The sequence below is a fragment of the Hypanus sabinus genome, chromosome 10 (assembly GCF_030144855.1).
Source record: "Hypanus sabinus isolate sHypSab1 chromosome 10, sHypSab1.hap1, whole genome shotgun sequence".
Lineage (NCBI taxonomy): Eukaryota > Metazoa > Chordata > Chondrichthyes > Myliobatiformes > Dasyatidae > Hypanus > Hypanus sabinus.
In genome coordinates, this window is record NC_082715.1 from 103,720,886 (window position 1) to 103,729,727 (window position 8,842).

Here is an 8,842-nt window from a genome sequence, read left to right on the forward strand (position 1 = left end):
ACCTTGCACTGACTCGGCAAGTGATATGCAAAACAAGGCAGAGTAAAATAAAAGATGGTATGACAGTCTGCTGAACAGAGGGCAGAGTTTCTTAACTGAGTGCTGCAACACGAGATTTCATACAGCAGGAAACCAAAGGAAGAGACAACAAGTTACTAAATAGAAAGAAAAAAGTCAGGTGTGCAATTATCAACCTCTCAACAACTGCTCCATACGTACTGAGGCTTTGTTTTGACTCGACAATAGTGACCTTCCAACGATTCACAAAGGATTTGGAGCTTTTTATATCTCACAGGTACAGCTTCCTTGTTGCTCTGTTAGTCACAAAATTGTTAGACTAGCATTGGTGGTCTTTTTGATGGTGCTTTAAAAAGTTCTAAAAATGAAACCATATTATTTGTACCAATTCCAAACTTAGGTCTGTACAGACAATTGAGGAACAAGTAGATCAGTGGAGAAAATCTACCAGCATAGCAGCACCTGTGGGAGGAAAGGAATTGTCCAATCTCTGAATCAGGGCACCTGCATCCAAGATCACTCGTTGAGCAGTTTTCCTGAATTAATACCAACTCTCCTCACAGTTATGACTTCAGCAAAATTACATTGGAAGCCAAAATAGCTCTTTCAGCTATTGTGGACAAGGACAGAATGAATGCTGCACTGAAGGGACGAGTTGGTGAATCCACTGAAGGTGCAAAGGAACCAGCATTTTAGAGCTTTGCAAGCTAGACACAGTTTTTAGGTTCCAAGATACTTCACAGCATGGATAGCACTGTTCCAGAGACCTGGATTCTGGATTCAATCCTGATCTCTGGCACTGTCTGTGTGGAGTTTGCATGTTCTCTGTTAGTCATTGTGGGATTCCACCTACTCTGATTTTCTCCTGCATTTCAATGATATGCAAGTTGGTCAGTTAGGTGGTCTTTGTAAATTGCCCTGAGTGTGTAGGCACGTGGTGAAATGTGGCTGGAGTTACTGGGAAATTGGGAAGAATAATAAATGGGGCTAGTGTAGGATTAATGTGAATGGGTGCCTGACGGCTGGCATGGACTCTGTTGGCAAAGAGCCTACTCTGTAGTGTATGATATGATGAAGTTGCCAGGTGGGAGATGCCATAAGTGTCCTCAATAATTGCCTGCATTTCTGTGAGCCTTGAAACGCTGCCAACTGTCATGTTAATGTAAATACATAGGACACATCTTTAAAAATTTGATGGCGCAGCATTACCACTGGGTTTTTCCTTGACACCTGTACCATAGCAATAAGGAAGAAAGTATCACATGTGGCACACTTAGTCCAAAGAACTGGCTGCTTTCTCCAGTCAATCTGTTCCAGTACAGTTATAACACCGAACACCAACTTTCAAACAGGCATTCCAGTCCAAGCACCATCACAGCAAGAGATTATAAATGGAGAGAGGAAATGATTTAAGGATGGTTTCAAAGTGAGAGTTTGCACACAGAGAGAAACAAGAAGATGAAGAAGATAACATTGGCATCTACTCAACATTCTGGTAAGTAACATAGTGCTCAGGTTTATTTGTTGATTGAAGTATGGCACCGAATTAGCCCTTCCAACCCTTGGAGCCACATCACCTAGCAACCCTTGGCTTAACCCTAGCCCAATCATGGGACAGTTTATGAGAGCATTTAATCTATCATCTTTGGACTGTGGAAAGAAAATGATGTTCCCAGAGGATCTCACCCAGTCAGAGAGGGAACATACAGATTCCTTACAGACAGCTGCAGGAATTGAATCTGGGTCACTGGTACTGTAAAGCATTGTGCTAACCATGCCACCTCAAATTTAACATGGCTAGTAAATAACCTCTTAATCATCAGCAAAGCTATCAATGTTAGTCCTTTGATACTCACCTATGTTCACCTATAACTGCTCATTGAAACTTATTTTCACATTTGTCTATTCCACAAAGCTGCAGTTCCCATCAGTAACTTAGCCCAAGTGTGGCCCAAAGACTTAGATTTCTGTGATAAGAGTGTCTGTCCTTGAGATCAAGGCAATTTGACCTACCGTGGCAGTAAGAATGCCTGGTAAATTCAAATCAATTGGCAGCAAAGAAGAAACATTCCGATATTTGCAACTAAATTTCATGAAAGCCTTACAAACGAGTTCAGTTTCACTGCAGTAATGAGCTGTTAATTGGAAAGTAATATTTGTATACTTAAGGGATGAATTGGAGAGGTAACTGTTCTGACAGCCGGGAAATGGATTTTAATGGCAAAGTCATAAATCAAGAAGAGGCATGCGTGTCTATGTCTTAATCCATTGATATGATTTTATTCTCACCTCTTTTGTTGCTAATGATGAAAATAAATCTAACAACACAAGTCTTTAATTCACGAATCTTGCACAGTTATTTTTTCCCCAGTTGAATTTAGACTGCTGACACACTAGAGAAATCCAACTATCACCAGTCTCAGAGTCTGTGTCGCAAAGGCAGTTTGAGTCTCCTCAAAAGCAAGAATTCTTTACACAGATCAGACAATGTTAGTTTATATATCCTCCTCTTGTGCTGTATAGGTTGAAGTAAATTGGCTCCAGTCAGGGGTACATTAACTACTTGATTCTGTCACAGGACACATAATCCAAAACCATTGATTAATAATCCTGAAACAAAGTCAAATTCCATTGCAGAGCCTGTGGAATATAGGTTCTGTCTTTTGATTAAATGCATCTGGATGAAAATGCTTATGTCAGTTATGCTGACAATAAGCTTAATCTGGCTCATGTGTCATTCAACATCCGTTTCAATGTTTGAAGCTTAACTGTCCTCTGAAGTGAGCAATTGGGGATTGAAAATCCCCAGGCTTACCACTGAGACATAACACAATTAAAATAAATGTGAATTATTAAAGGATTTGCATGAATTGTGAGATTACGGTTGTATTTATTTCTGTTACTGTGTGGAAAACCAGTATACACGCTTTGTTAGTTAAAGGGAACAAGGAAATAGTAATCATGCAGAAATATGGCAAAACTAGCCTCAGTGAAAATAATGATAAACACATAATTGCTTTGCTCATTTAAAAAATTCTGGATGTTTATTGATGCTCTCCTTGCAGGTGGTGTCCATGAGCTAACTATTCCACTTGTGGAATTGCATGGAAAGTCCTGCAGAGATTGTGTGTCAACTTTTCTGAAGGATTCTGGGGCTCATTTGAAATCCAGCCTCCATTTTAATATGATTAACTGTGGCCTGCCTGACAATGGGGATGAAACCTATCGCACAGGTGGAATGAATTGAAATTTGAAAAATAGAGAACAGGAAGACCAAAACAAAGCTACATATTGGGAGGGGCACCGTCGCATTACAGTTTTAACAGAAGTCACTTGCGATCTCTTCAAAGATGGGATTGGTTAAGCTGCAGTTGAAGTTCTTTCATAACACACTATTACACACATTTTCTGCTGAACACGATCAATTTCTAAATTCTGGAACTTTCTTCCCAATGGACCAGACAACTGCAGCTGTTTCAGGAGGCCGTTCTGCACCGCTTCTCAAAGGGATGTGCAATAATTAAGTGCTTTTCCAGCAATGCCCTCATTCTGAAATGAATAAAAACAAAGGACTCGGGAAACCAATTGGAGTTTCTGCACGGGAGGTGTCAACTAGATTCGTATATTTTACAGAAATGTGATATCATCCTCCCTAATGAAGGGCTTTGGTCTAAAACGTTAACTGTTTATTCCCCTCTTTAGATGTTGCCTGACTTGCTGAGTTCCCGCAGCATTTTGTGTGTGTTTCGTAGAAGGGTCCTGAGCTGAAAGTGTTGCAGGACTCGACTTAGGTGAGCTGATTGATGCACCATCAATAACTCTCTCTGAGACGTAAAGGCGAGATATCAGCTTTTATTGACTGGAAGAAGGAACAAGCAGTGGTTGACCACCATGCTACATCCTGGAGACTGAAAGGCTGGGCTCAGCCCTCAATCGCCTTTATACCGGGGTCAGTGGGAGGAGCCACAGGAGCAGTCAGCAGGGGCCGTGTCCAGACAGGTATATGTAGTTCACCACACTGATCCAGAACTGACTGAGCAGCGGTCAGGGAAGCTCAATGTGGCAGAGATCATGCCACTGCTACTATTTGAGCCTCTTCTCAAGAAACTGGTATACTATATGCTCAAAAAAAAAAGGAAAAAAAAGCAAACGCTAATTTTCATCCTGATGTGTCAACATTTCTGGAGCGTGGCCTATGCAAGTTCCAGGGTACTGAATCATAGCCACCAATTAACCTGAGGTAGACACTGCCTTTCAGCGTTGTTGAAAGGAATAAGTGTAATACCTGGCTAAGGTTTCCACTGCGATGCTGTGAGGTTGTTTATATCTGCAGTTTTCTGTCAAAGCAGTGTGACACTGGAGAGTGTGTTTTGGCTTCGGCTAAGTTAAGGATATTGTGGTGAACTATGTGCCTGTCTGGACACGCCCCCTGCTGACTGCTCCTGTGGCTCCTCCCACAGGCCCCTGTATAAAGGCGATCTGAGGCCTGACGCTCGGCCTCAGTCTCCAGGACATAGTATGATGGACACTCACTCCTGGTTCCTTCTTCCAGTCAATAAAAGCCGATATCTCGCCTTACGTCTCAGTGTGAGTTATTGATGGTGCATCAGATATATGTTGTCCAGTTTAGGAATGTGAGTTAGCCAATCAGGATTGTGGGATGTGAGAGAAGGTTTTAGGGAGCTGTAGGGACGAGCTTTCTGAAGGACAATAGTCTGGTCTGGGTCCTTTGGCAGGAGCATAAGGGAATATACTGCAGAATGCTGTTGGATAGACAGTCCCTATTGCAAAAAGAGCCTTGTGTTGATGAACGGCTCCAAGAAGGCAATACTCCTGAGAGAGAGAGCCAGTTTGTTCGAGATGGTCTTTGAGGGGAGTTTGAAAATGTGCTGGGTGTTTTTAACCGGATTGTGCATGAGTAAGTGATACACCCCCCGAATATTCCAGTACGAGCTCCGATGGTTATGTGCACATTGGATTGGTTAAACTGGAATGGGCCCTTTTTTCCTCTTTTCTTTTTTCTATTACTTGTTTGATACAGCTGAAATTGGCAAATATATTTTCTTTTTAATTTTATGCAATGTACAATCTGTTATTCCTTGGTAACCAATAACTGTGGCAGTATCTACACATCATTCACTCAAATCCTGGTTCCATTGATTGGAATATCCCAACATTCCTGCTTGATTGAACCTCAAATCATACTGATCCTAGACATACTGTGTTCATACAGGTGGCCTTCTCATCGCTGATTCCCGTGGCTGTTAGCTGAGTTAGCTATCGAGCCAAGTCTGCATACGAGCCCAGTGAGAGGGTTACACAAGTTTAAATTGACATTTTGTGTGAGTTAAAGTTTCTTTATCAAGTAGAGACAAAGCAGAGATAATTAATTATATAGCTGGTTCTGTTGGGTCTCAGAAATGCAGAGGAGAGCACACTAGAGGTAATAAATGACAACAGCAGACTTTTAGGTGAAGTTCAGGCTCTTCTAAAAAGACCATACGGGGCCCTGAATGGTGGTGAGGGAGGAGTTATAGGGGCAGGTGTAGCGATTAGTTACACCTGGTTGCAGGGATGAGTGCCGGGGAGGGTGAGTGAGTCACACACAATCCGTATGGAAAGCTGAGAAAAGTGCGGGAAGGAGAATGATGTGCTTCGTGGCAGGATCCCGTTGAAATGTCGGAAGTTGTAGAGAATGATGACCTGGATACGAAGGCTAGTAGTGTGGTAGGTAAAGCCAAAGGGAACACTGTGCCTGCTACAACAGTGTGGTGAGGGCAGATGTGCAGGAAATGGACTAAACATAGGTGAGGGCAGCACTGATAGTGGTGGACGGGAAACAATGCATTTTGAAAAAGAGGACCTTTTAGATGTTCTAGACTAAAAAGTCTCCTTCCAATGTAAAGCACTGTAAGGTTTCACTGCTAATGTAATGGTTTCTCTGTAGAAGCAGTGTTTGGGTTATGACTAGGGATATTGGGGCTTTGGAATGTGGAGCTATCCAATGAGAGGGATGTTGTTCTTTCTTGTGGGTCGGAGAGAAGGGATTCATGGTCTTTTATCGGTGAGAGTTGAAGAGAGAAGATGCGAAAGGAGAGAGTTGGTAGACCACTGGACGGAGTGGACTTGGAGTGAGGGTCCGAGGGTCAACGGCATTCGGAGGAGGTTGATGGGGAAGGAATGGACAGAACCTTGAGCATCATTAGGCTGTTTCATGAGAATGGGCCCTTTTCCTTTTTTGTTTCTTTATAACCATATAGTCAAAGTAAGAATTATAAAGCTCAATCATTTATATTGTGTACTGCTTGTTATTTCATGGTACTGATTTGTGTCAGGGGAACACATCACACAGCATCCAGCCAATCAAGATTTCTTAAGTTTGGCCAGGCCAAGGGCAATCTTCCCCTAGATTAAGCCACTAGCCAAACCCAGAGTTACAATTGTGGGGTATCGTTCAGGATTAAGTTCATTGGATACTGTGTAATTACCCTGAGCATTAAACCAATATGGTAGATATTCGTACTCTGGATGAATTGTTAATCCGCCTGTTAAGTACCGTTAAAGTTGCGAGTCAGGGCTGAGGTTTGATAAAATGGCAGGCGCAGCTCTCATTTTAATGCAGACCAGCGCTGAGGTAGTGGTAGAGTGGGCCGAATCACAAGAAAAGTTTCCTGTAGCTGGAGGCGGAGATTTCAAAGACAGGGTTCTCTTGTTTCTGAGGAGTGAAGGAAGGAGTGGTCAGATTTGGAATGTCTAATTAGCCCCGTCTCCCAGGGAAGAGTGAGAATTCTGAATTAGTATCTGTCCTTACCTCTTGGTGAAACTGGATACCACAGGCCATCGGTGGTTGGCGGTGTTGTCTACCTATGATTTCAGCCTGAAGTACCGACCGGGAAGCCGGAATGTTGATGCTGATGTTTTGTCCCGACAGACGCATGAGGGACTGGTCAGGGACGAGGAGTGGGAGAGCATTCCTGTCCCAGGGGTGAGGGCCCTGTGTCAGTTTGCTATCACCGTGAAGGCGGAGGGAAAGGAGGGGCAGGATCGAGCAGTGGATCAGTTGGGGGCTTCTGATGACGCTATCCCCCAAGTTTACTGTAACCTTACTGCTCTGAAGACAAATCAGCTGCTGGAATTGAGTTCTGGGGAAGTGGCGGCTGCTCAGTGAGATGACCCAAGCATCGTACCATCTGGGAGGCATGGGTCAGGCAGAGAAGACGAAACACATTACTGAGAGAATGGCCTCGGTTGGAGTTGAGGAACCAGATCCTATACCAGGTCACGTCACTCCCAGACCGACCTCGGCGTGCCAGCTGGTTCTGCTGGAGAAATATCGGAAGATTGCGTTGAAGTCACTTCATGATGATTCTGGACATTGGGGGGTGGAAAAGACCTATGGATTGCTCAGAGACCAGTTTTACTGGCCCCAAATGAAGTCAGAGGTCGAAGAATACTGCAAGTTGTGCATTCGCTGCATAGGGCAGAAGACACTGCCCGCGCGGGCAGCTCCCTTGTAAAGTGCAGGGCCCCTGGACCTGGTGTGTATGGATTTCCTGTAAATAGAACCCGATGCCAGCAACAAGGTGAATGTCTCACCCATCACAGATCACTAGCCAGATATGCACCTGGCTTTTCCTACTAAGGACCAGAGGGCGTCCACGGTGGGCTAAGTGTTATGGGAGAAGTATTTCATTTATTATGGCCTTCCCAGGCATTTACATAGTGATCAAGGATGGGATTTAGAGAGCAGACTCATCCATGAATTACTGGGCATGCTTGGAGTCGAGAAGTCGAGGACCGTGCCCTATCATCTGCGGGGCGATCCCCAGCCCGAGAGGTTTAATTGGACCTTGCTAGACATGCTCGGGACCTTGGAGATCAACAAGAAGTGCAGGTGGAGTCAACATATTGGGCATCTGGTCCACAGTTACAACTGCACCCGACTGTGTACTCACCACATTATCTGATGTTTGGGTGCGAGGCGAGATTGCCCATTGACCTTTATTTTGGGACTAACGAGGGTGACTTACCGCCGAAGATTTATCTGAAGTATGTGTCTGACATGAGAAGAGAGCTGAGAAGGGCTTATGAGTTAGCTGGGGTCGTGGCTGCCAAGCAGAATCAAGGAAATAGGAGGAGGTATGATCAGATGGTGTGGTTCTCCCAACTCCTGCCGGGAGGCCGAGCCCTCATCAGGAATTTGGGGCTCCCTGGGAAACACAAGTTGGCTGACTGCTGGATGGCTCTGCCCTATGTGGTAGAGAGTCAGATGCCAAACCTTCCGGGTGAAACCAGACGATGGGAGTGGGCCTGTCAAGATTCTCCATCGGAACCACCACCTGCCCTGGGACAAGAGGTGCAGGTTGACCCAGAGCCTGACCTGGAGCCTACACCTGGTAAGAGGACTCTGCAGAAACGCGGGGTGACTGCACGGCCCACAGCAGGAGAGGTTAGGCTGGCCCCCACCCAAGAGGAATACTGATTCGGAGGATGAGGACCTGGATGTGTGGTATATGCTGTCTTTTACCAAATCCCCAATTGATGAAGAGACTCCCAGCCCTTCTGCCACTGTCGGGTGAAATTGGACCTATCTGTGGACAGCTTGAGTTGCAGCGGGACCCTGAAAGGGATGAAGCAGGGTTTGGCCATGGGACAGAGGGGTCCGAGTTGTTTGTGGGCATGAGGGAGAGGCCGGGGGAGGCCTCGCCATGTAGGCCAGACGTATCCCCAGGAGTGTCTGAACCTGAAGGGTTAGGTGAGGGGGAAGAGAGGTCTCAGAGAATTAGGAGACCTTCGGATAGGCTGGCCTACGTAGCACTGGGGG

The 8,842-nt window shown here is 45.0% G+C and overlaps 1 long non-coding RNA gene across 2 annotated transcripts; it reads left to right on the plus strand.

Annotated features, from left to right (window-relative positions):
- Nucleotides 1-35: 35 nt before the first annotated feature.
- On the plus strand, nucleotides 36-3,862 carry LOC132400918 (uncharacterized). 2 transcript variants are annotated; one of them, XR_009514432.1, is made up of 3 exons: nucleotides 36-295; nucleotides 1,371-1,513; nucleotides 3,084-3,862. It is a non-coding gene; the product is annotated as an uncharacterized LOC132400918 (long non-coding RNA). The 2 variants fall into 2 exon arrangements; XR_009514433.1 differs by having other exon boundaries at nucleotides 74-295; nucleotides 419-1,513.
- The last annotated feature ends 4,980 nt before the right edge of the window (nucleotides 3,863-8,842 follow it).